The sequence below is a fragment of the Alexandromys fortis genome, unplaced genomic scaffold (assembly GCF_014885135.2).
Source record: "Alexandromys fortis isolate MF-2015 unplaced genomic scaffold, M_Fortis_MF-2015_v1.1 scaffold_129, whole genome shotgun sequence".
Lineage (NCBI taxonomy): Eukaryota > Metazoa > Chordata > Mammalia > Rodentia > Cricetidae > Alexandromys > Alexandromys fortis.
Window position 1 is genome coordinate 1,478,732 of NW_026068022.1, and position 27,872 is coordinate 1,506,603.

The window sequence follows — 27,872 nt, forward strand, 5'->3', positions numbered from 1 at the left end:
TTTATTTATTTACTATTTATGTGTGTTGGTGAATGCATATAAATGAATGTGAAAGAAATGGTGCAAGTCTCAGGAGATAATATAAGTTATTTAAAACTTGATAATTTGATGTAATTTGTTTATTAGTATAGTCAGAATGTGTTGAAATATGTAATGGTTACTTCTTAGGTCTTTAAGTTTAATTTACAAATATTATATTTTTTAGATTTCATAATCATAAAATACGGACACTTCTACTTTGCTATGGTCTAATTCACAAGCTTAATTAAGTATTTCTCATTTAATGTTATATGTATTCAACTAGTTGTGTTTTCTTAAGACATTTAAAACTATGATCACAAATGTTTTACAAATGTAATAATATCTTTCTGAGCATTTAGATAACTTTTGCAAATCTAATACCATTAAACCAATCTTGTACATGTGGTCACTAAATAAATGGCCTTCATTTACCAAGCTTCATGGATATCAAAAGCTGAGAGAGCATAAATCACTAGTGATAATATTTACAGAAATAATGAAACTATATCATCATTGTTAAATGTTACAGATTCTGAAGCTGGGCAGTGGTGGTGCACGCCTTTAATCACAGCGCTCGGGAGGCAGAGGCAGGTGGATCTTTGTGAGTTCGAGCCCAGCCTGGTCTACAAAGCAAGTTCCAGGATAGCCAGGCTGTTACACAGAGAAACCCTGTCTTGAAAACAAAAACAAATGTTATAGTTTCTGGCAAAGATGGAGGTGTATCACCCCAGTCTTCCTTCAAAAAAGGACAAGTTGCCCTGTTTGGGAGACTGTCTCTAGCTGTCAATTCTTTCAGGATTTGTCTGAGCAGCCATCATTCCCTTTCAGGGCATCTACTAGCTGAGAGAGATAGGGCAACACACAGCCCAGAGCGGACACTGACCCACAATACTGGATTCAGAGCTTCTTGGCTCACCCTCTCTTCTGGAGAACTGGACTGCAGTGCAATCCAGCCACAGAACTGCCACCTCAGACCCCACAGGCACTGAGCTTTTGTCACTCTTCCAGTGATGATCTTACTTGAGCCCTAGGTTACAAGGTTTTTTTATTTGGTGTGTGTGTGTGTGTGTGTGTGTGTGTGTGTGTGTGTGTACCTGTGAGAGATTAAACTTGGGAATTGTTCTTCAGGAGCCCTTCTGGGAGGCAGAGGCAGGTGGATCTTTGTGAGTTCAAGGCCAGCCTGGTCTACAAGAGCTACTTCTAGGACAGGCTCCAAAGCTACTACAGAGAAACCCTGTCTCGAAAAACCAAAAAATAAAAAATAAAAAAAAAGACTGTTAAAGAGAAAAATGAGTTAATACATTTAAAAGTGCATACAGCCCTCGCTTCTACAGCATATTCAATAAATACTAGCTATTGTCATTATTGGCTGAGTTCTCCATTGCTTGTATTTATCTCATAATCAGTGTTTTCTAATAATTTGGCAAAGCAATTACAGAAAACCATCTGTATGTCTGAACATTGTAGAATCTTCAGTCTATTAATGTTTAATTATTCTTCCCATTGTTTTATTTTTGAGTTTTTTTTCAGTTTCCAAAGATACAAACCAGATATGTGAAGTTTAGATTTCTGTAAACATAAAATAAATGTATGAAATATTCCAAAATTATTTTGAAGCTAGACAAGTTCATTCGGCCCTGAAAACTATTATTAGGCGTTAGGTTTCTTTCACCATATAAAGATGACTGATCACAAGTTGAAGAAGCATGTTTAAGAAAAAGAGAATCTCCCCTCGGTGTTAATGCCAAATGGAGAATTTTCTGTCGTTGCTTGCAGGGTCTGAAATAAACGACCCAACCTTCAGCCATTTCTGTGAAGTCTCAAAAGGCCAAAATGTTATTTTGAAAATAACGAAACCCAGTGTCTAATACGACCTGTACTTTCACACACTGCGTCTATTTCAAGGTGCCGATCTGGGGAAAGCCTTCGGATCTACAGGGATGCCACACAATAGCAAAGAGAAGAGCGCACACGGCCTCAATCCTAACCTCGCCCTTTTGGGAAAAAGAGGGGACGAAGATGGACGACTTAAAAATGCAAATGCAGCCCACCAGCGGAGGGGTCAGGGATGAGTCGGTAACTGAGAGGCACCTCAGAAAGAGAAAAAGATCTAAGGACTTTCCCCTTCGTCTCACCCCTGGGCCACATGGGAGACCTGACTACAGGAGACTTGACCTCGGCAGGGCCTGATTGCCATGGCCGAGGATGATGCAGAGGGGAGAAAGTGAGTTTTCCCGCTTCCCGGTGCTGAACGTCCGGGCAATGGAGTGGGGCTGAGATCCAGCAGCACCGGCTCGCGAGCTTCCGATCCACACCCGACAGCGCCGCCCGCTCAGGCCACCTGAGCTGAGGGAAAAGCCGGCCTGGGCTCCGCCTAGCTGGCAGCATCACCCAGGTGGAACTGCGGAGCCCGGGAATCCGCTCCTGACCCAGCGGCGGACCCGGAGCTCAGCCGCCCGGCGCCTCTACCAAGCCTGGACCCTTAGTCCCGCCTCAGTGCTCAGCGAGGACTGGTGACGAAGGATAAACTCTGGCGCTGATTGGACGGCGGCGAAGTCGCTCAGATCGTAGCGTCTGGCCGCCGCGGAGCACTGAAGGGATTTTCAGTCCCAAGATCGAAAGCCTTTGAGGCGTCGTAGGGTATCCCCGAGCTGACAGCATCACCCCGCCCCGCATCCTCCTCCCCCGGCTTTGTTTTTCATCCCTCGCTCCTCCCTCCAGTCCGAGACGGCTGGCTCTAAACCTGGTTCAGGGCTCGCTGAAGGTGAGGGCAGAGGCGCCCGCGAGGGGGCCGCTCTGAAATGGCCGCTGGCTGGAGCTGTCTAAGATGGCGGTCTCGTGCTGGCCTGGGACCGGGGCGCTCGCTGCGCTGCAGCTGTAAGCTGATGGGATGGAAAGGTGTTGACACGACTTCGTGTCGACGGCACAGGTGACATCCCGGGGCGAGAGCAGTCCGGAGGCCAGGGTGGGCTACGGCGGGAAGCGAGCCTCCGGGGGCGTGGCGGTCCGCGGGCAGTGCACGCCCGTGACACTCCGCCCCTCCCCGAGTCACCGCGGGATGGCTGTCCCCGGCCGCGGGGTGACCGTGTCGGAAAGACGCCTGGCCTCTCCTGCTTTCCTGCTTCCTAGCCTTTGTGATTGGCCTGCGCTCCCTCCCCTTCGACAGCCGACAGCGAAGGCTAGGAAGGTGGAAGGACTGCTTGCCTTTCAGTTCAGACCAAAGGGGAGACCCAAGTGTTCCCCGTTCAGGGAGTGAACTGAAAACTTAGGAGCACAGGTTATTTGTCCTCAAGAGCTGGCAGAAATTACCTCTGAAGAGAAAGGCATAAGGCGCTGTTTTAAGAAAATGAAGCTACTTGTTCTCTGCCCACTTGACAAGGGGAGGGGATTCTAATTTTATGGTGAGCCACTGGTTCCATGAAATGGTTTTGTTTTGTTTTTGCCAAATTCAAATCAAGACGGGAATAGGTTTTGTAACTGCTGCCCGTCACAGTTGCAACACACTGGGAACCTGTTTCTGCACACATACCCACTCTTGGTACCAGGTGGCTGTAGCGCTTGATGAAATAGAAAAGTCACACGTAATGGAGAAGCACGTGGGATGTACAGTCAAGCTTTGGGGGCTCTGTTCTTGATTCTTCACTCACAAAATGTGTTAACCTAGCGGGCAACAACTTCTCCGTGCCTTTTTCTAAAGTGCAGTCATTAACATTCCCAGGTTCTTGACAACTGGATGAATTAACCTATGTGTGGAACTGCGCACAGATACTGACAGTTCACAGATAATAATAAACAGTTACTCAGTAAGCATTAGTTGTCAGATTGGGGACAGAATTTGGTTATCATAACGGCATATGTCGTGTAACACTCGCGTGTGTTTCATTTTAGCTTCAATGCTTAGTTTTAGAGATATTGAGATGAGACAGTCCTTTTTAAAAATAGGCTTTGTCTTGTTTTTTCTAAAAAAAAAAAAAATTCCTGTGTTGTCAGTGGGTAAGAAAACATTTCAAAGCAGGAAAATTGCCGGAATAGTAAGGAGAATGAAAATATTAGCATGTTTACGACATGATGGGCACTTTGTGTTTACATCTAAGAGCTGCATTGTGTGGAGAATCATTTGTGTTGACTACTTACAACACGATAGATGTTCATAGTGGAAGTTTGCGCTTCTGATTGGTGCAATGTCTAATTTTAACTTTCCTTGTTCTAGGCTTCTGGTTACTCCCATTCCCACCCAGTCCCTTAATTTTATTCTTTTGAAGAGTCTGCATTTCAAACTATCAAGATGGAGAGAGTGATTGCAGAAAGAAGTGTTGGTTTCAGGTATCTTACCTACTGGCGGTTGACAGGAAAACCATTTGATTGAGAATCTGAAAGGAAAAGACAGCTTAATTTGTAACCTCAACAGGATCAATCTGTATAGCTTACAAATTTAATTTAAAACTTAAAAAACAGTATTCATTAGATAGTTTTAAGTTTGCATTACTCTTCTATTTCTTTTGTTACATAAGAGAAAAACTTTTTTTTTAAATATTTATTTATTTATTATGTATACAATATTCTTTCTACATGTATGCCTGCAGGCCAGAAGAGGGCACCAGACCTCATTACAGATGGTTGTGAGCCACCATGTGGTTGCCGGGAATTGAACTCAGGACCTGGAATTGAACTCAGGACCTTTGGAAGAGCAGGCAATGCTCTTAACCACTGAGCCATCTCTCCAGCCCCAAGAGAAAAACTTTTTAAAGTGGGTTTATATTTGTTTGTTTGTTTCATGAGACTGGGTTTCTCTGTGTAGCTTTGGAGCTTGTCCTAGAACTCGCTCTGTAGACCAGGCTGGCCTTGAAGTCACAGAGTTCCGCTTGCCTCTGCCTCCCGAGTGCTGAGATTAATGGTGTGCACCACCACCACCTGGCGAGTTTATATTTTCTTAAGATTCTGACTATTACTTCTAACACAACAGTAGTCAGAGTAATTAATAACATTGTACACTACTTTTAAAAAGTCTTAATTAAGATAATGTAAAATTATGTTCTCTTAAGTCCAGAGAAGAAATATCTCCTTTTTGGTCTGTAGTTTACTCCTTATTGTTAACACAAAATGCTTAGGATACACTAGAATTCTCTGTCTTGGAAAACAGTGTTTTCAATATAGCTTATTAGATTTGTTGCAGCCCTGGAGAGAGACTTCTGATATACAATACTATCAACATTAAATGCATCTAATGACAACAGTTATCAGAAAGATAAAAGAAATTCTAAGATACTCTCTGCTATGAGATAAGGTTGGTAAATTATAGGCCACACAGTCTGTTTTGGTATATAAAGTTTTATTGGAACACCTACACATTCTTTCATCTGTTGCTATGCTGTACCAAAGAGTTGAACAGTTGCCACAGAGCCTATATGACCCACAAAGCAAGCTTTTTTACTGTATGGTCTTAAGTGGTTACTAACTCTTGCCATGGAAGGGTTCCTAAAGATGTTTCTAAAGAGCTCTTCCTTGAAATATACAGATTATTATTTCGTAGCCTAATAGTTCCCAGATTGTTTTTTAGAATGTTAATATTCTATGAGTCTTTTGAGAAAAAAATTTATATTATCAATAATTTTCTTTGTAATTTTACTATAAGTTGATTTGAACGTAAGTTTGACTACTAAACTCATTTCTGTAGTTTTTATTTTTATGTGATAATCTGCCCTTAAGAAAGGTGTGCCGTACCTGAGAGCACCAGGAAGTCGCATGAGATCACCTGATAAAAGAATAAAAGAACAAGTGATGTTCCATCTTCAAAATGAAGCATTTACAAATTAACCAGTGTGTTGCTATGTATCTTCTCTCTTCTTTGTTTCTCGTCTTATCATTTCAAACCATATGTGATACTCGGTGTTAAATCTAAATAAGCCCTGTTTTGCACCACAAACTCATTACCCCTGGATCTTTTGCTGAAACAAGGAAGTATTAAACAAGGAACAGAATCATTTTGTTCCCAAATTGTATCTGAATCAGACAGTCAACAGGTTGGGATAGTACAAAGTGAAGATGAACCTTTGAAGTCTTCAGTTTCTATAAAACCAGAAGGTGAGCTTTCCAGGGTCGAATTTATGTCCAATTCCAATAAAATAGCAACATTGAGTAAGAAAATAGAAAGGAGAAACTATGATGAAAGTTATTTCTCCTTTGGATTTACTTACTTTGGAAATCAAGATATACCCCATGCTCAGTGTGTATTCTGTAAGATTTTATCCAATGCTCTTTAGCCCCAGTAAGCTTCAAAGACATTTAGAAACTAAACAAGCTGTATATAAAGGTAAAGACATCAGCTTTTTCAATAGCATCTTGATTCATCTAAACATAATAAACCTCCAGCACCTAATCTCTCAATACAGATAATGAAGTTAATCTGTCAATGCAAGGAAGATGTAACAGTGTTTACAGTGTTTGATAAAATGTCATCATTGTAGAAAAAATAAAGAATAAAAGAAAATAGAAAAAATTTTTAAAAAGAGGAAAAAAATGTCATCATTGTTAAGAAAATTGGAGTTTGGGGCCTCATCTGTAGAAGGAAACTTTGATTGTGTGGTCTATGGGGATTTCAAAAGTTACTGGGCTGATCTTTTAGAGGGTCTTACACAGCTCTCTACCTTTATTAGCTGACAAAAAAACCTTTACTAAAGTTCAGTAAAAAGAAGAGAAGGAGGATAGTGAAGGAGAACCAACAAAAAAAAAAAAAAAAAGGAAAGATTTCTTACTTCACTAGTTGGTATGGTGACATGTGTCACCGTATTTGGGTTTTTGGCTGTGGCTCAGGTACTCTGTGACCAAGAATTCAGTATGGCCATTCTGTGGAAGTCACTGAGATGTGCCCTAACATTTTGATACACTCTGAACTACAGAGGGAAGGGGGAAGAAATAATGAATACTTAGGTATTTTCTCAGTTCTTCTTAGATTATTTCAAATTCCATTGCACTTTAGCAATTATGAGACTTGGATGACTAACTTAATTTAGTAATGCTATTAATTTATTCTTGGAATACTATAAAAATGTCCTGTTGATTTACTGTCTTTGAACTGCTTTTCCTATAACATTGATAACCAGTTCTGGTAAATATTTCATGCTGCTCCGGTAAAGAGCTACCACAAATAGTCATTATCTAATCTCACTCACTGAAACTTTTATTCTCCTATTTTGGCAAATTATGGTAAAATGGCTTGGGCTCAAATGTCCATTCTACTACTTACCTAGATGTTTGACTACAGCATTCTGAACTTTGCTAAACTCCTGTTAATTCTTTTGTTTTTATTTTATTGGGGTGTTTCTCTGTGTAACCTTGGCTGTCCTGGAATTCAGTGTGTAAACCAGGCTTGCCTCGCATTCACAGAGATCTTCCTGCCTCTGTCTCCCGAATGCTGGGATTAAAGGTGTGTACCACTACCAGCCAGCTCAGTTAATTCATTTTTTAAATTAGCTTTTCAGGGTGATTTTTAAAGTTAAGAGAGAATGTGTTTAAAGACTGTGACCCAGATAAGTGTGTGACATATGTTCTCTACTGTATCAAGTGTTCCCAATCAATTTGACTTAACATTTCACTGAGTCTCAATAGTTTTCTAAGCCAGAAAACATTTTTTTTAAATGTTAAGCAGTTCTTTTATTTTTTTTTAAAGATTTATTTATTATGTTTACAACATTCTGCCTCCATGTATGCCTGCACACCAGAGGAGGGCGCCAGATCTCATTATAGATGGTTGTGAGCCACCATGTGGTTGCTGGGAATTGAACTCAGGACCTCTGGAAGAGCAGCCAGTGCTCTTAACCTCTGAGCCATCTCTCCAGCCCACCAGAAAACATTTTGATAAGAGGCAAAATGAAACACTTCTGTCAAGGTTCTCGCTCTCCTCCTGCCTTTGTCAGCTTTGAAAGAAACGTCTATTTGTCAGTCACCTTAGTACATGTGTTGTTTATGATTAATGTTTCTGACAATACTGCGAGACTTGGGCTTGAGCAAGGTCACACTGACTAACAAAATTTAGTCTTTCTCAAAGATGGTACTTTTCTCTGTCATTGCCTTTCAGACTTTTCAAAGAGTGAACAGTGACTTTATAAGTTCAGCCCATCCCCTCCTAAAATCTGAATATTTCTTTGAAATCTGTTTTTTTCTAAACTCATCCAAAATGGACCATTTACTTTAAACTATAACTTTATTTTCCTGTAAAAAAAAATACCAGTTGCTGTAATACAAAGTTAAATATTCAAAAATACATCATAGTTTCCCATCGGTGCTGTACATTCTATGTACAAGCCTGGTATTAAACACACCCCAGTTTGAGAAGCATGTGCAGAGCTGAGCCTGTGTCTGTCTTGAACTGAATCTGGTAATTAGAAGACTCCATGTGTGATTGCTGGGCTTGATTAAATCTCTCTCCAGGATGTCTCGTTCTTCAAATACATTCTTTTCCTGTCTTTTTCTGGACCACGTTGTTGGGCAGTCTGGTTTCTTCTATTTAAATTCGATTTCTTTAACTGGGACCCTGTTGTCTGCTATTGGACGTCTAAGACTGACCTTACCCAACTTGACACCAAGTATTCTGAAACCTGTCTGGCCCCTTGTATTATGACTTGCATAACTAGAGAGAGTGGGCTGCTAGCTATAAAGATGGTCTGTTGCTGGCTGGATGATTACTAACTCCACACCATACCTTCTTCTGACTTGTTCTATTCTCTTAGTTATACCTGAATCCCCAAAGAGAAGATTCTTTTCCTCTGTGTTTAAATACTTCTTGCCCTTAACAAGCGGGCAGCACTGCCAGTCCCCGTGACGGTTCACAAGCCCTTTGGTTATTGTGCAGACAGCATCCTTGAACACAGAAGCCTCTCCAGCCAGAGGGAAGCCACTCTCTGATCACTCTTCCACAAAGAAAAGAAGTCTTAAAAGAAGAAATAAACATCATTTGACTTAATAGAACAACTACTTGGGGTCTAAAGGGTACTGTCAAGGACTACCTACCCAGCCTACCTGTGGTAAGCAGTGAAGCTCAGAGGAGTTCAACTCCAAAGGATTTTATCTTTAATCTCTGTATTTCAAATAGTTGAAATTACTTAGATTTCTTAGTGAGGATTGTCCCTTTTAATCTGACTTATATCCACACATAAGGTTTCTCGTGGGTCATTTATAAAATTCATTTCTTTTTTTATTTGGTTTTGGTTTTTGTTCTTTTGAGATGGATTTCTCTGCATATCTCTGTATGTTCTGGAACTCTCTTTGTAGACCATGTTGGCCCCGAATTCTCAAGAGATCCACCTGCCCCTCTGCCTCCTGAGTGCTGGGATTAAAGGTGAGCGCCGCCATGCCCAGCAGCAACACTATTTTTAACAGCAACTGTATGTATTTTTCTTTCAAGACTGGGTTTCTCTGTACAGTCCTGGCTGCCCTGGAACTTGTTCAGTAGACCAGAGTGTCCTTGAACTCAGAGACTGACCTGCGATTAAAGGCTCGCACCACCACCCTGCCAAATTTCTAATCATAGAAAAGTGGATTGAATTTTCTAGCTAAAAGGTGAACTACAATTCATAAAGCCTCCCGTAAACAGGGTCAGAGACTAGTCTGGATTTTAAGTGCTTCAAAGGCAGCATTTCATTGGAAAACTCCCTGTTGCCTTATGATTGTTTATCCCTAAAATGGAATCACCTACAATTTACAAAATGGCTTTGGAAACATGGAACTGTTTGGAAACCTGTGGAACTGATGCATGTTTCTTTCTTTTCTTTTTAAGCTACTATAAATGAGTACTGTTAATTAGCTCAGTGGAAAGAATTCTAGAGTAAGTATCAAGAGACTTGTGTTCCGTAACTAATTAACTGTCTTACATTTAAGTTCATCCCTCTCTAGGCTTTAGTTAATTTTTTTAAATGAAAAGACTTAACTGAAGTGAGCTCTAAAATTCTTGCAAGATACGATCAAAGTTTAAACTCAAATAAGGATTAGGGACTCAGTTATTTGAAATTAAAAAGTGTGTGTGTGTGTGTGTGTGTGTGTGTGTGTGTGTGTGTGTGTTTGTAGATAATGGCTTAGTCATTCAGAACATTTAGTTACTCTTGCAGAGGACCCAGGTTTTGTTGCCAGCACCTACATGGTATCTCTTAACCAACTATAACTCCAGTTCCAGGAGATCTAACTCTTCTGACCTCTATGGGCACTAGGCACACATGTGGTATACTTATATACATTCAGACAAAACACTCAAACACGTAAAATTAATAAGCCTAAATATTTTTGTTTTGTTTTTTGAAGCAGGGCTTCCCTGCATAGCTCTGGCTGTCCTAGAACTTGCTCTGTAGACCAGGCTGGCCATGAATTCACAGAGCTCTGCCTGCCTCTGCCTCACAAGTGCTGAGATTAAAGGTGTGTGCCACCACCACTCAACAATTTGTTTTCTTAAAGCTAAGCTTTCTCATGTATTCTTTTACCATATTTCCCATCAATCAAATGATAAAATTAACAAATTGCCCTCTCATGGATACTGACTGGAAAGAATGAAGTGTTTGAGAGAGGGAGACATGCTTTGAAATTCGGGAAACATTTAAGAAAGGCTAAAATGTATGCAGTTATGTCCAGTTATCTTTTCCATCTTATGTGTCTTCAGTTGGTAGAGCATAAATCTGTTAGAGTTACTGTTACATTGCTCTGAGGAGATGCCATGTCCAAGGCAACTTAAAAGGAAGCATTTTATTGGAGACTTGACTATAGTTTCAGGGGGCTAATCCATAATCATGGTGGGGAGCAGAACAGCAAGTAGGCACGGTGCTGGAACAGTAGCTAAGAGCTTTTCATCCTGGTCTGTAGACAGAGAGGGAGTCACTGAGCCTGGTGTGGGCTTTTGAAACCGCAAAGCCTACCCCTAGTGACACACCTCATCCAAAAAGGCCATACCTCCTAATCTTTCTTAAGTAGTTCAGCAGCTGGGGGGCTAAGCATGCAAATACATGAGCCTAGGGGAGCCATTCTTGTTCAGACTACCCCAAGATCATGATGGAGTTACCCCATTCCACAAGAAATATTTTACATCATGTTCTATGTGTGTATAATGAAGTTCCTTAACAGCCCTAATTTCGCATATGTGTAGTGCATCTGCTAGGTTTATATAGTTTTAAAGTTCTGTATTTAACTTCTTAAATAACGGCTAAGATTGATTCATTTGGGGGTTTTAACCCACTATTTGAAAAAACTTGGATCTATTCTTCAGGAACTTGGAGCTAAGCCAATTAAGATATAGTATTATTCTAGCTACAGGAATGTATATAGCTCAGTATAGGCTAGTAAAAAGCAAAGACAATATTTGGGGGAGTTAGAAAATATTTCTTAGCTGGGTGGTAGTGGTACACACCTTTAATCTCAGCATTTGGGAGGCAGAGACAGGCGGATCTCTGTGAGTTTGAGGCCAGCCTGGTCTACAAAGAGAGTTCCAGGACAGGTTTCAAAGCAACAGAAAAACTCTGTCTCAAAAAACAAAACAAAACAAACAAAAAGAAAAGGAACTATTTCTTTACCTTTGAGGAAGTGACATGTATGCATGACAGCGCTAGAGTACTGTGGCGCCGTAACTCACCACCTATGGAAACCAATGCATATAAATGAGTGCAAAGCCAAAAATAGGATGAGAAATTAAAACTTGGGCCCTAACCAAACCATACAATTGACCACTACCTTGCTTTCATTTTTTTTAATTAACTGGACTAATAAATAGTTTTTAATGTCCAAAACAGTTTTAGTTGTATTTTCTATTATTATACAAAATTATCTTAACATGGTGGTCTGGTCTAAAAGGAAAGCAATAAGTAAGAAGAATTTCTTGAACTTTCCTGTGGTATGTGCTGTCCCAGATTAACATGGTTTTCTAGCCATCCACTAGGGTTTCCACTTAAAACTACAACTGGTATCGTTTTATAGATGAAAAGCTCAATCAGAACATGACTTAACAATAGATATCATCAAACGTTCTTTTCTCTCAGTGGGACAACTTGACAATTCATGGATTTTTTTTTAAGTTTACACTAGGCTAGTCCTGAATTTGCTATATGATTGAAATTAGAGATTAGAACCTGTTCAATTTTTCTTTAATTTGCTGAAGGTTAGCCTCTTACGGTTTTATTGCTGTGAAGAGACACCATGACCACTGCAACTCTTATGAAGGAAAACATTTAATTGGTGGCTTCCAGTTCAGACGTTTAGTCCAGTATTGCGATTGCACGGAAGTACGGCAGCACTTGGGCAGCTGGAAAGGCAGCTGAGAGTTCTCCCTCTGGATTGGCAGTCAGCAGGAAGAACAAGCTTGACCTTCTGAACCCTCGAACCTCCCCCCACCCACACATACAGTGACGTACTTCCTCCAACAAAGCTACATCTCCAGTCATACCACTCCTTAGGGGCCTGTGGAAACCATTTTCATTCAACCCACTACAGTTAATAAAGATGATGAAATTTATAAACAGCACCTTAGTAAGTCATGATTTGTAGAGGACATTCCAGGCATAAGTAGTTTGAGTAGTTTTCTACTTTAAAAGTTATTTTTTGTCAAAAGCTTTAAATAAGTACTCTAAAGAAGCCATTAATATAAGCATGGTCCCTACACAAGACAGTCTTGAAAAGCTAAATTTTTTTAAAATATTTATTTATTATGTATACAATATTCTGTCTGCATGTATACCTGCAGGCCAGAAGAGGGCACCAGACCTTATTACAGATGGTTGTGAGCCACCATGTGGTTGCTGGGAATTGAACTCTGTACCTTTGGAAGAGCAGACAATACTCTTAACCACTGAGCCATCTCTCCAGCCCAAAAAGCTAAATTTTTATGATGGTACTTTGAAAGACTTATGAGATCTTTTACTTTAAAGGCCACTTTGAGAAATGTACATAGTAGTTGAAAGACTCAGTTTTCTGGTTTTGTTTCCTTGAGATAGGGACTCTGTAACCCAGGATAGCACAGAATTCTCCTTGTAGCCCAAGCTAGCCTAGAACTCTATCCTGCTGCAGCCTCCCAAGTACTAAGAGTGCAGATGTGCATCGGTGTCCCTGGCTTGTGACTGTTTTTAGGAGTAGGACATACTTTGGGCTTCTTTCATACTATGTAACCCTTTTCTATCACGCTCTTTGTGTCATTTAAATTGAACGATTACCTGGTTTGACCTAGAGAAATAGAGTGCACAAGTCAGACCTGTAATCTTTAAAAATCCCCAAATTTGCTGTTTTAGAGTTGTTGGGTTTTTTTGGGGGGTGGGGGTGTTTTTTTTTCGAGACAGGGTTTCTCTGTAGCTTTGGAGTTTATCCTGGAACTAGCTCTTGTAGACCAGGCTAGCCTCGAACTCACAGCGATTCGCCTGCCTCTGCCACCTGAGTGCTAGGATTAAAGGCGCGCGCCACAACCGCCCAGCATGTCTTAGAGTTTTTATTGCTGTGACCAAAAAGCAAGTTTGTGTAGTAAAGGATCTGTTTGGTTTACATTTTCACATCACTGTTCATCATCAAAAAAGTCAGGACAGAAATCTGTGGAGGCCCGAAAATGTCAGCCTATTTCCCTGTTGACCAAAGATCAGAGAATTGAAACTTACCTCTAGTTCCTTCAAGGTTATTTCTACCTCAAACAAAGGGACCTAGACAGGAACCAGAGAGTTCTGCTCTCTCAAGGTTATTGTCAACAGGTGTGGCTAATAGCCAAACCTTGAACTCCAGGAATAGAGAAGTAGATGTGTCCCAAACTCAAACAAAAATCTAAGGATCCAACTAAGTGCCAGTTCCCTTAAGGAGAGAAGTTTGGATTCTGCTCAGGGAGTGGTTTGCCTACAGGATGCTTTGGTCTAGGGTGTTTAAGTGTGACTTGTTTTATTCTAGCAACAGAATGTTTAACTGTAAATATAGCCTCACAACCTTCAATTAGTATGCTCTTTTCCTAGTATCATGTTAAGGCAGTTTTTTGTCTCACTCCTACCTTTTAGGGTCAGGGGTATTTAAAGTAATTGGAAATTCAATACTCATTGGAATTCCCTCCCGATACTATCTTGTTTCTCCATTTTATTATTTTCATTCGCATCTTCACATTCTTTACTATATTTCTAAATCCCCACGCCTCTAACCTGGCAAGAGGTATTTTTGTCAAAGCTGGTCCCCGACAGAAATTCAAACGGCAGAAACCTGGAGGCCAGAGCTGATGCAGAGGCCATGGAGGGGAGCTACTTACTGACTTGCTCAGCCTGCTTTATTATAGGACCATTGCCTAGTGATGGCCCTACCCACAATGGGCTGAGCCCTTTCCTATTTATCGCTAATTAAGAAAACAGATCTTACAGCCAGATCTGAGGTTCCCTTGTGTCAAGTTGATATAAAACTCCCCAGGACTTTTGCATTTCCTTTTATCAAATAAAGGAATGACTATCACATGAAGAGGCTTTAACTAGATCCCTTCAATTGCACAGCTGCTGAATCTTTGCTGCTATGTCTCTTTCCTACTCTTCCTCTCATCTGAGAATTCTTGGTGAGTAGATTTTGTTGTTGGAGTTATTTTAAGGTTAATTTTTAAATTCTATTGAATTTTTAAATTCTCCTTGAATCGTGATATCAAGCCTTCATATAAAAGTATTTTTTCCTTCCTTCCCAAACTATGTAAAGGAGACTAGTGATCTGAATAGTTGAGCATGGAATAAACTTAGACAATAAGACTTTATCCCAATGCTTTTCTCTGCTATGTGATAGTGTTTTCAAAAGTATTAGTCCGTCCATATTCAGAGCATTCATGGGCGTTAGGTAGGTAACTCATTCTTCATAAGCTACATAACTAAGTAATACCCATGAAAGAATTCATTGTTTAACACTTAGGAAAGACTTCATTCTCTTTACAGGAACCTTTGAAGAGCAAATGTTAGTTTTACTCTCCCAGACGATCAACTAAAAGACACTGCTTGTTAAGCTAGCAGAAGGAAACAACTGTAGTGTTCTTTTCAAACATGCAAATGATTTTGGCGTGCTTGAAGAGTTTACCCGTTTCATTCAGCAACTCTGATTCACCATTTTTCTTCTCAACCAAGCAGAGACACAAGTGAATACTTCTGCCCTGACAGCAACCCACTTTTGAAGTGCATGTCATCTAAATGTACACATGGGATCTATCAAAGCACCACAGTTTGATCAGACAGTTGTCATCAGGAATCAAACCACTTTTTCAGACCTTGTGTGTGTGTGTGTGTGTGTGTGCGTGTGTGTGCATGTGTTGGGAGGGTAGGTTCTGTTGTGTGATGTTTTATTCATATTGCTTTTGAGGGGGATGGGGGCCCACCACCACCCAGCTCCCAAATAAATCACACATGGAGGCTTATGCTTAATTATGAATGCCCAGCCTTAGCTTGGCTTGTTTATAGCCAGCTTTTCTTACGTTAACTCACTACCTTTTGCCTCTGGGCTTTTTCCTTTTCTTACTTCTGTACACTTTTCTTTACTTCTTTCTCCGTGGCTTGCTGTGTCGCTAAGTGACTGGCCTGTAGCATCCTCTTCATAATCTCTGGCTCCTTGTGTGCCCTCCTTCTATTTAGTCTCTCTGCCTGCTAGCCCCACCTATCCTTGCTCCCGCCTTGCTATTGGCCAGTCAACTCTATTAGGACTATCAGGTGTTTTAGACAGGCAAAGAATCATAGCTTCTTTGATAATCAGATACAGCATACACAAGAGTAGCACATGTTAAAATAATATTCCCCAGCAAGGTTCTGACAATAAATTGTATTTATTCTAGAAAACAGGTTACTCTGAAACCTGCAGTATCCAGATGAGTACAGAATCTTGTTTTTTTTTCTGTGTATAGTTCTGAGTTTAGTGACTTCTCAGTTTTACTCAGTAAGCTGAGTTAGGACATTTTCATATTGTTCTTGGGTTAATCCAACACTAAATTCTGCAATACTACTGAGTAATCTGTATCTGTTGTACTGTTGATTCTTTTTATACTTAAGAGAAAAGGCACTCTTATCAGCTAAACTATGTGCCAAGAGATGAGTAAAGCTTATGAAATTGAGAACTCAAACTCTGTTATCATAATCAATGAAGAATTGTTCAGTCCACATATAAAGCTCTATTTGTAAATAAACCAAGCCACTGCTGTGTGTTGTACAACTGCTAATAAAATAACCTTAGGGAGTTGTGACAAAACTAATGATAAACATTGCATTTTCAAGTCAAAATATTTTGAAACTTAACCTTGACTATTTCTTAATAAATGCTTAAATTGACTTTTTCATTTTATTATAGTATATAAGAGAAAATGTAAGCATCAAGAGGGCAGATTCTTGAGTTTCTTATCTGTCTTTGTGTTCTGAACATAAAATTATACCTTAGCCTAATGGTTCTTTACTAAGTAAAGGTTGAATGTTAGTTACATGGTAGTGATGGAAAGGGATTAGGTGTGACTCTCAGGTCTAATAACTTTCTAACTGTGGGACCCCGAACAAGTCACTTTAGTCTTCTGGCCCTAAGTTTCCTCATCTCTTAAAGGTAAATAATAATAATTGGCCAGGCATGATAGCACACTCCTATAATTGTAGTACTTAAGAGATGAAGGTAGAAAAATGAGTACAGTATTGGCCTTAGCTACATGAGAATCCATCTCAAAAAAAAAAGTGATCTAATTATGTAAAACCACCATGGAAAATTCTGTAGCTTTATTTAAAGTCATTATAATTATAAAGTCATTATAATTATAAAGTATAATTATATATTTCAATACCAACAGTGTTATAACACAGTGTAGCCTGCAAGAGTAAACTTGAGTTCATAGTAACTTTTTTTTCTCTTCAATAATATACTGAGTGAGCCGGGCGGTGGTGGCGCACGCCTTTAATCCCAGCACTGGGAGGCAGAGGCAGGTGGATCTCTGTGAGTTCGAGGCCAGCCTGGTCTAGAAGAGCTAGTTCCAGGACAGGAACCAAAAAAGCTACGGAGAAACCCTGTCTCGAAAAATCAAAATAATAATAATAATAATAATAATAATAATAATAATAATAATATACTGAGTGCCAATTGCTTTATGTAATTTCATTTAATACATCTGTGAAGTAGTATATTAATCCTGTTTTGAAGATGAAGTTTGTTATCTGATGCATTAAAAAAAGAAGGAAAAAAGAAAGAAAGGGAAGGGAAGGGGAGGGGAGGGGGGGGGGGGGGGGGGGGGGAGAGGAGAGGAGAGGAGAGGAGAGGAAAGGAAAGGAAAGGAAAGGAAAGGAAAGGAAAGGAAAGGAAAGGAAAGGAAAGGAAAGGAAAATGCCAGGTGGTGGTGGCATACACTTTAAGTCCCAGGACTTTGGAGTCAGAGGTAATCAGATCTCTGCAAGTTCAAGGCCAACCTGGTCTACAGTGTGAGTTCCAGGACAACCAACACTGCTACACAGAGAAGCCATGTCTTAAGAGAAAAAAAAAAAGTTGATATTTTAAGGCTAGTAATTTTTGAGGGTTTTTTTGGTTGTTTGTTTGTTTGGCTGGTTTTTTTTTTTTTTTTTTGGTCCAGCTTAAAACATCAATTTTTACGTTTATGTATTTACATACTAACATATTGACCCCAGCACCTTGTGCATGGTTGGCAAACACAAGGCCAGTGAGCTACATGACTGGCCACAGCAGTGTTCCTTAAGTCACAGTTTTTAACGTGTCAAGAATCAGATGCAGCCTAGCTTCAAACTCTGCTTCAGAACCTCTCACAGGCTGTAATCATTTTGAGACTCCACTAGGGAATGGTGTACTTCCAAGCTTGTTGGTGTCTGCAGGATGCGGTGTGTCTCGAACTGTTTGAAGTTCCTTGACACATGGACTTCTGTAGGGCAGATCACAGCAGACCTGAGCTGGCTCAATCAAGGTGAGCAAGTGAAAGTGCCAGGAAGACCGAAGTAGTCTTGTTGTTTGGGAGACAGAGCCTTGTGCATGCTAGATAAATGCTACACTGTTGAGCTCCATTCCTATTTCCTAAGTCAATCTATTTATAATCTAGTTGTTTTAGAACTGATAACCCTGTGTTTCTGCTGTATTCTAGTCATTCAAAACAAGCCGACTACATACATGGATCCTGTTCCTATTCAGAGTGTGAGAGTATTACACAGGGCATAAGTACCAGGAGGCACAGATCATTGTCATTTTAGGAGGCATCTCCCATAGCCTGGGAGCTGAAGTTGCTTTTCCAGTTTCACAAAGGTATAATGGGAGCAAAGCTGAGACTCCAAGTCGCATCTGCCTAGCAACAAAGCCAGTGTGCCCATCTATTCTTCCTCTCCCAGGGAATGCAGAGTGATACTTGGCTGGCATAAACCCACTTAGAAATTAGTAATTCTTCACTGTTTAAAAAAATCTGTTTTTTTTTTCTCTAAAATGGAATAAGCTGCTTCCTTTCTTCATAGATATAAGGAGGGTTTCTTTTTTTTTTTTTTTTTTTTTTCAGGAAAGGGTTTCTCTGTGTAACAGCCCTAGCTGTCCTGGAACTAGCTCTGTAGGCCAGGCCAGGCTCAAAATCACAGAAATTCGCCTGTCTCTGCCTCCCAATGCTGGAATTAAAGGTGTGTGCCACCACTGCCTGGCCTGATGCCTAATCTTGATTATCAATATTTTCCGTTTGTTTTTGTTTTGGATTTTGTTTTTTTTTTTCCAAGACAGGGTTTCTCTGTGTAATAGCTCTGGTTGTCCTAGAAATCGATTCGTAGACTAGACTGGCCTCGAACTCACAGAAATCCTCCTGCCTCTGCTTCCAGAGCGCTGGGATTAAAGGAGTGCACCGCCACTGCCCATTTTGTTGTCCATATGCCACACCTAGAAAGAGGGACCCTCAACTGAGAAACTGCCTCCCTCAGATGGGTCTGTGGCATGTCTCTGGAGGCATTTTCTTTTTCTTTCTTTTTCTTTTTCTTTTTTTCTTTTTTTTTTTTTTTTTTTTTTTGGTCTTTTTCGAGACAGGGTTTCTCTGTGGCTTTGGAACTAGCTCTGTAGACCAGGCTGGTCTTGAACTCACAGAGATCCACCTGCCTCTGCCTCCCGAGTGCTGGGATTAAAGGTGGAGGCATTTTCTTGATGGCTACTTGATGACACTGTATGGTGTCATCCTGGGTAGGGAGGCCTGGGCTATGGATGAAAGGTAGCTGAAGAAGAGCAAGGAAGCGAGGAAGTTAGTAAGCAGTTTTCCTGTCTTTGCTCCTGTTTGATTACCTTCCCTAAAGTCCCTTAGTGATGGGCTGTGATCAGGACTTGAAAACCAAATAAACCCTTTCCTCCCCAAGTTGCTTTTGGCTAACAAAGACCCAAACTAACAGACACATTTTTGTTTGGTTGGTTTTGATCTGTGGGTTTAGAGAAACAGTATCTCAAACTGTAACTCAGTATGGCCTAAAACTCATTATGTAGTCTTGGCTGGCCTTATATTGATGGTGGTCTTCCTGCTTCAGCCTCTCATATGCTGGGATTAAAGATGTGAGTCACCACACCCAGCTACAACTTTAGCTATTACTGCATTACGATAATGTGCTGGTTTGAATTGGAATGGCCCCAATAGACTCATGTGTTTGAATACTTGGCCCAGACACAATGGCACTATTGGAGGAAGTGTGTCACTGTGGGAGTGGCTTTGCGGTCTTATATGAGCAAATGATGCCCAGTATAGTACACAGTCTCCTGATACCTGGGGATAAAGATGTAGAAATCTCAGCTCCTTCTCCAGCACCATGTCTGGCATGCACACCCACAAAGGATTGCCATAGTACTGTAGAATATATTGCTAGTTGTATTGGTTATATTTTAGTCAGTTCTTTAAAAATAATTTTTTTCAGATTTAGGTTCTTTGCTTTTATTAGCATCACCCTAATTAGACATTGTGCTATTTTATAATTATTTGAGGTTATAGTAATTTTTAAAGTATTCAGTATGAACCTTTCTGCTTATGACTACAGAAAATTCAAGGATTTGGTTGTCAAATTTGGATTTGAATTTTGGCTTATTTTCTTTCTAGCTATATAACCTTGAATAAGTTATTAAACTTTTTAAACTTTAACTGTACAGTGAGGCTTATAATACTTTCCTCAATGAGTTATGAGAATTGAATAATATATGAAGGTGCCTGAAGTATAGCAAACAGTTAACATTAAAACATCTTCCCCCATCTCATAGGTTCAGAAATTGGAAAAAACATAAAAGATAACCTAATCAAACTACACAATACTAATAAATCCTGCAATACTAATAAAACCCAGAGTCTAAAGGAAGTTCCACACGTTTCTCCCTGTTCCAGCTCACCCATAATGCATCTGTGTAGTGAGTGACATAATATCCCCTGTGTGGTGACATAGTTGCACCTCAGATCCCTCGCTGATACTTATTGGGCAGGTTTTTTAATATTTCCTTTAAATAAATCTTAGTATGCTACTTGACCCAAGAAATAGGTGTCTTGTTTTAGTCACTGAATTTTTATTCTTTAGTGCAAAAGGCCCTGATTCCTCCATCTAACAGGAAAGTTTTGCCCTGACCTCTAGAATCTGAGGACCCCTTTCTAGATACCGGGGCATAGAATGTAGATGCCAACTTGTTATCTCATCATCACTATAGATTGGCTATTGACTCTTAATCACCCTCTACCATCACCCAAACCCAACATGCTGGCAGCATCTAGTCACGGATCATCAACCAGGAGGTAATTTCTATCTGCGAGGGGATATTTGGTGATTCTGGCAGACATCTTTCATTGTTACAGGTGAGAAGAATATTCTAGCAGATAGAGGCTGGAGATGATAAACATCCCACAGTATTTTCCACAAAATATTCCACAAAACAGATTCTCATCGCAAAGAATCATTTGACCTTTATATGTCAAAGTGTTGGGGTTGAGAAATACTGGCTTAGCTTTAGACCCAAGTCTTTTGTTTTCTTCAGACTGGACTTCATTACATAGCCTTGGCTGGCCTGGTGTTTAACTATATTGACTAGTCTGACTTCAGACTTGCTTGTGATCATTTCTCCTCTTCCTCCTGAGTGCTGCGACTACAGGAGCATGCTGATGTGCCAGGATAGATCCAAGACTTGTTCATTAGTCTTTGGATTGTCAACTTAGTGGTTGTATAGGATTACGTTATCTCTTATCACTCCTACCAAGAACTTCCTCCACCTGAACTACCTAAAGTTGCTTTAATTTAAAACCCTGAAGGATAAAATCTCCCTAAATAAAATTCTAGAAGCGAAGTTATCTAGGCACAGGGGTGAGTGAATCTACAGTCCTAGCTATATGGATAATGGCAGGATGGTACCTTGAGCTTTGCAATTACACAAAGACCTTGTCCTAACACAAACAAGTCTTCCATATATCCATACTCCCCGTTAGACTAGGTCAGCCTCCATACTCCCCGTTAGACTAGGTTAGCCTCCATACTCCCCATTAGACTAGGTTAGCCTCCATACTCCCCATTAGACAAGACTAGCCTTCATATTCCCTGTAAGACAAGGTTAGCCTCCATACTCCCTGTTAGGCAAGGTTAGCCTCCATACTCCCTGTTACTAATAGGGAGTGGAACCAGCCCAAGAGAAAGAAGTATATTGCAGTCAACAAAGCTGAACAGAATTGGGGGATCTGAAGAACGTTTTGACATCAGGCATGGAAATGTAGAATTTGGAGTTTGCCCAACTGTTTTCCAGACTTGCTTTTGTCCTGTGTTTTCCTTTGCTATTCACCCTTCCCTGTGTTTTGGAATGGCAATGAATATCCCGTACCATTATATGTTGGAAGTATATGAGCTGCTTTTTTATTTTTACAGGGGATTACAGTTAAAAGATTACATGAATCTCAGAAGAGACTTTGAACTTTGGACTTTAAAACATTGTTGAGACTGTAATAGACTATGGGGACTTTTGAAGTTGAACTAAATGCATTTTGCATTATGTTATTGTTACAAGCTAACAGAAAGAATGTGTAGTTTGAATGCAATTGGCCCCCATAATCTCATGGGGAGTAGCACTTTTAGGAGGTGTGGCTTTGTTTGAGTAGGTATGGCCTTGTTGGAGGAAGTGCATCACTTTGGAGGCAGTTCTTCAGGTCTCAGGCTCAACCCACACCCAGTGTATCAGACCGATTTCTATAGCCTGCACAAGATATAAAACACTCAACTACCTCTCAAGCACCATGTTCTCCTGCATGCCACTTTGTCCCACCATGATGATAATGGACTGAACCTCTGAATTGTAAATCAGTCACCCCAATTAAATACCTTCCTTTATAAGAATTGCCACAGTCATGATATCTGTTCACAGCAACAGAAATCCTATCTTTCTTTAAGTCTCTTTGTAGTGGTTGACCAAGAGAGTTGGCAAGGCAACCTTTTCAGTTAATGAGAAAGAAACTAAAAAAAATTACTTTCATCTAACCTAGACCATTTCTTCTTGATTGCCTCTATTATAGAGACATGCCAAACAAAAATTTTAAACTCAGTAAGTTAAACTAAATTTCATATACCACTTTAATTTTTATTTAGAAAACATTGATTTAAAAGTGTATTAGTCTACTCAGGTGGCTATAACAGTACCATTCGCTGAGCAACTTTTAAACTATAAAAGATTTTTTTTCTTAGTTTGGAGGTTGGGTAGTCCAAAACCAAAGTCCCAGAAGATCCAGTGTCGAGTAAGGACCCTGCTTCCGATTCATAGGCGGTCTACTTCTGTGTCCTCATGTGATGAAGCACACCGAGCTCCCTTGGTCCTCCTTTACCAGAGCACTGCCATATTAAGAAGGGATCTTCTCCCTTGATCTAATCGCCTCCCAAAGGCCTTGCTTCTTAAGCTGTCCCCTGGGGAACTAAGATATCAGCGCACAAATTGGCCCAGGGATGCACATTTCACACCCCCTAGCAGACATTTTTGCAGACCATGATCATTATAACTTGTCAGATTTTAAGAGTTCAGGGGAGCTGGGCGGTGGTGGTGCAGGCCTTTAATCCCAGCACTCAGGAGGCAGAGGCAGGTGGATCTCTGTGAGTTCGAGGCCAGCCTGGTCTAGAAGAGCTAGTTCCAGGAGAGGAACTAAAAAGCTACAGAGAAACCCTGTCTCGAAAAAATCAAAAAAAAAAAAAAGAGTTCAGGGGAAATATTAAAATTTTAAGCATGCTTCCACTACAAACAAGTTAACTTGATTCCCTGGAGCCAGCTGTCATTTACACCATCCTCCTTGCCAGCTTTGTCCTTGACTTTACTCCTTCTGTCCCTTTCCTCCTCCCACCTCCTCTTCATCATCCTTGCTTCCCTCCCTCTGGCTTTCTGCAGCCTCCTTCTAGCATCCCAAGGGTTGATGACCCTCTGAAATCCTTTTGCTCTGTTACCCATTCCCCAGGCTGTAGGAGGAAATGAGTCACTCCACTCTAAGGCTAGCAGACATCCTTGGTTCTTGGCCCAAACCCAAGGGTTCTTTTTCTAATTTAGAAAATAATATATGCGGTTGTATAGTTTATAGCTTTTGGACACTTTTACTTATTTTTTGTGTGTGTCTAAGTCTTCTTGTCTATTAAAGAAGTAGTATCAACCACCTCCTGAGATTGGTATGCACATATGAACTATTTAGAGAACATAGACTGAAACATGTAAACCCTTGCATTTATTATTATTATGGATTGACCCATGACCTTGCTTGAAAGAGACTCCTGGTACTTACATTACAGAAACAATTTAGCAAGTGTTTATTAGCCACGGGGGCCAGATAGTGTGCTAGGCAGATCACAGACAGGAAGCAAAAACTAATGCTAGCTTCCATGAGCACTGTTTGGTCTATTGATAGTGCCAATGGCAAGGAATAGCTATTTTTCTAGATGATCTTTTATTATTTTCTCTATTAGCTTTCTTTGTTGATTTGACACTGGGTCTTGCAAAGTAACCCTAGCTGACTTGAACTTGCTGTGTAGTGCAGGCTGTCTTCTAATTTGTAGCAACTCTTTCCCTCTATCTCCTGGGTTCTGGAATTACAGATTTGCGCCAACAGGTTCCAGGTTCCACTGGTGTGTGTGTGTGTGTGTGTGTGTGTGTGTGTGTGTGTGTGTGTGTGTGTGTAATCTGTTAAGACATCTCACCAGATCTGTTTATTTTTGAATGCCAAAAAGCATTTTACCTTGACTTGACCTCTCTCTCTCTCTCTCTCTCTCTCTCTCTCTCTCTCTCTCTCTCTCTCTCTCTCTCTCTCTTTCTCTTGTGTGTATGTGTGTGTATGTGTGTGTGTTATTTTTGAGAAAGGACCTCTCTGTGAGCTCAGCCTGTCCTGGGACTCAACATATAAATAAGTCTGGCCCTGAACTTAACAGATCTGCCTGCCTCTGCCTCCTGAGTGCTGGGATTAAAAGCGTCCACCACCACTGCCTGGCAGAGACAAACTTTTTAAATGTTCTCACCAGATAATAAAGAGCACCTCCTAAAACAAAATGTGAAGTTCCAATATAAATGACTCGTGAGAGTCAATAAAAAAGAGGGGGTAGATCTTAAGGAAAATTACCTAAAAAATAAAGAACTTTTTTTTCTTTTTTATCATTTCCACCTAAACAGAGACATCTTTGTTTGTATAGTTACAAGTACTATCTCTCCTGGAGAATGCTCAGCCCCCAGAATATGAAAATGGAAACATGGAGAACATACAATACAGATATTTGAAACTCTCTTTCTTAAAGTAGTCTGTCTTAGTCAGTGTTCTATTGCTGTGAAGAGACACCATGACCACAGCAGCTCTTATAAAGGAAGTCATTTAATTGGGGTGGCTTACAGTTCAGAGGTTTAGTTCATTATCATCATGGTGGGAAGTATGGCAGCATGAAGGCAGAGATGGTGCTGGAGAAGGAGCAGAGAGTTCTACATCCAGATCCACAGGCAGCAGGAAGAGAGAGACACTGGGCTTAGAATTGACTTTTTGAAACCTCAAAGCCCTCCCCCAGTGACACACTTCCTCTAACAAAGCCTCTTAATCTTTTTAAATAGTACCACTTCCCAGTGACTAAGAATTCAAATCAATGAGCCTGTGGGAGCCATTCTCATTCACACCACCACATGGTCCTTTGAATTTATGTTTCAATATGTGACAAAATTACTAGAAATAGAGAGAGTATCCGACCATACAGCAAGCACAGCTCTGATTCACTGTCTGAACATGGATGAGAATCTATGTCTGAAATTCCTAGCACAGGAGGCATGAAGCAAATGAATTTCAAAGACAGAGTACTTGGCAAAGGAGTTTATTCTGGCATCTGCTCCCTGCCTTGTGCAACTGTAAGGGCAAGACCCTAAACATAGATCTCATCCTGCTTTGGTTTCATCATCTGTCGACTTGGAGAGTTCTAATTCCTCTTTATAGTCTTCTCTCGTGGATAGTGAGATCTGGTTGCAGGAAAGTGCAGAACTCGGGAAAACAGAGCTACGTAGTCTGAAGCATTAAAAGTTATCCATATTCAAGCGTTTTACTTCATTTTTACCTGTGGCTTCTGGGAGTAGCTTTATTCACCCATGCAGAGTACCTCCATTCAAAAACTCTTTTTATTATTGTTTGTTTGTTTGTCTTGAATAATTTTGTTTTGCTTTATTTGTTTTGAGACAGGTTCTGTCTACATAACCCTTGCTGTCCTGGAACTCACTCTAGAGACAAGGCTAGCCTCACACTGACCAAGATCTGTTGGGGAAGCTGTTACTTCGTTCCCACCTGCCCAGACCATGAAATAATCACTCAGAAACTATACTGTTTGCAATACTGTTTGGCCAATAGAATAGCTTAAGTGAATTACTAGCTCGCTCTTATCCTAAACTATCCCATCTCCATTATTCAGTGCATCACCATGAGCACAGTTTCACTGGGCTCCAGCAGAAGTGTCTGTCTCCAGTGGCAGCTACATGGCTTCTCTCTTGACTCTGCCTACTCTCTATATATATCTTTTCCAGCATCAATATTTTTTTGAGCTTTGGCTGAAAGCAGCTTATTCTTTTTTTATATTTTCTTTTTGTTTGTTTTTTTTTTCTTTTGAGACAGGGTTTCTCTGTAGCTCTGGAGCCTGTCCTGGAACTAGCTCTTGTAGACCAGGCTGGCCTCAAACTCACAGAGCTCCACCTGCCTCTGTCTCCTGAGTGCTAGGATTAAAGGCATGCACCACCATTGCCCGGCTCAGCTTCTTTATTCTTTAACCAATAAAAGCACCACATATACACAAGGACTTCCCACACTATTCCTCCTTTTCTGTTTAAATAAAAAGAAAGGTTTTAACTTTAACATAGTAAAATTACATGCAACAAAACAGATATCAAGCAAGAATTACAGTTACAATATTTATATCTACTTTATCTTTTATCATAACTAAGGAAAACTGTAACTATCTATTCTTTAACTCCATCAAAGACTGCAGAAGAATATAATATTACCTAAGTTAACAGGAAGTGCATTGGAAGCAACTTCCAAAACTCTAGAATTGACAGAGACATCTCACTGCCTGGACATCACCCAAAGTTTTTTTGTAACGTTGTGGGCACCCATCTTCAGCTTACTGGCCCATAGTATCCAGCAGACTTTTCCATGAGGCAGGAAATCCAAAGATCAGATCTGTTTTGCCTTGTAATGGCTAAGTTCATCAGTTGCTCCCCCAACAAATTGGCACCCAACAGGGATCCACTTGCCTCTGCCTCCCAAGGGCTGGGATTAAGGGTGTGTGCCACCACTCCTGCTCGCTCTCTTTCTTTAGATTAATTTACTAGATAGCAAATTTCCTTATGACTTTTCCAAATATCCTTGGTTTTAGTTGAATCTCTTCTCCCCATCTCCCCGCTTAAACTTTTCTATTCCTAATATCCATCCCATCAACTTTCTTAGAACATTTTCATAGGACATCTGTTCTACTGTGCTCCTGCCTGCCTCTGCCTCCCAAGTGCTGGGATTAAAGGCTTACACCACCACCGCCCTGCTCTGTGCTCCTTTCTTGAAGCTTCCCCTCCCTCTCCTGGCCTGCTTCCAGCTTCCTGTCCTCTAGATACACTTAACTACCACATAAACAGGTACATAAAACATCAAACTCAGAAACTAGGATCTGAATGAGAAACAGCATGCACTGTTTGTCTTTCTGAGCCACGCTCACCTCACTCAATACATTTTTCAGTTCCATTCTCTAGCCTGAGAAGCTCATAACTTCGTTTTTCTTTGTGGCTGAATACAATCCCATTGTTGTATATGTACCACATTTTCATTATGTTTTTCAGACAAGGTCTCATTTAGCCTAGCTGGTTTTGAACTTCTATGTATTCCAGACTAGCTTTGAATTAATGATCTGCCTGTGTCAAACCCCACAAGTACCAGAATCACAAGCATAAATTACCATTCCCAGGTAGGAAATCTTTTTTATTTAATAGCTTTTAAAATTGTCAGTGTTCCAAAGAAATTAAGAGTATAAGATTAATTTCAGTCTTTGTAAGACAACTTAATATAATAGTCTTCTCAACAACCTCTGTATTCAAGTTCTCCTGAGTACTAGAACCAAGAATATGTGTGTATATATGTGTGTGGAAAGACCAGGAGAAAGAGAGACAAGAGATATTGAGGAATTGGCTTACTTGAATATGGAGGCTTAGTTAGGCCAAAATGGATAAACCAGCAGGCAAGAGACAGGTAAGAGTTGTTTTTTTTTTTTTTAAAATATTTATTTATTATGTATACAATGTTCTGTCTGTATCCCTGTAGGCCAGAAGAGGGCACCAGACCTCATTACAGATGGTTGTGAACCACCATGTGGTTGCTGGGAATTGAACTCAGGACCTTTGGAAGAGCAGGCAATGCTCTTAACCACTGAGCCATCTCTCCAGCCCCAGGT

At 40.3% G+C, this 27,872-nt stretch overlaps 2 long non-coding RNA genes across 2 annotated transcripts; one reads left to right on the forward strand and one right to left on the reverse strand.

Annotated features, from left to right (window-relative positions):
- Nucleotides 1–1,713: 1,713 nt before the first annotated feature.
- LOC126514470 (uncharacterized) lies at nucleotides 1,714–27,872 on the reverse strand. Its single transcript, XR_007595577.1, has 2 exons — nucleotides 27,818–27,872; nucleotides 1,714–4,679 (listed from the first exon to the last, which is right to left on the reverse strand). It is a non-coding gene; the product is annotated as an uncharacterized lncRNA (long non-coding RNA).
- On the forward strand, nucleotides 4,675–12,547 carry LOC126514468 (uncharacterized). The gene is made up of 3 exons (XR_007595575.1): nucleotides 4,675–9,041; nucleotides 9,794–9,841; nucleotides 12,149–12,547. It is a non-coding gene; the product is annotated as an uncharacterized lncRNA (long non-coding RNA).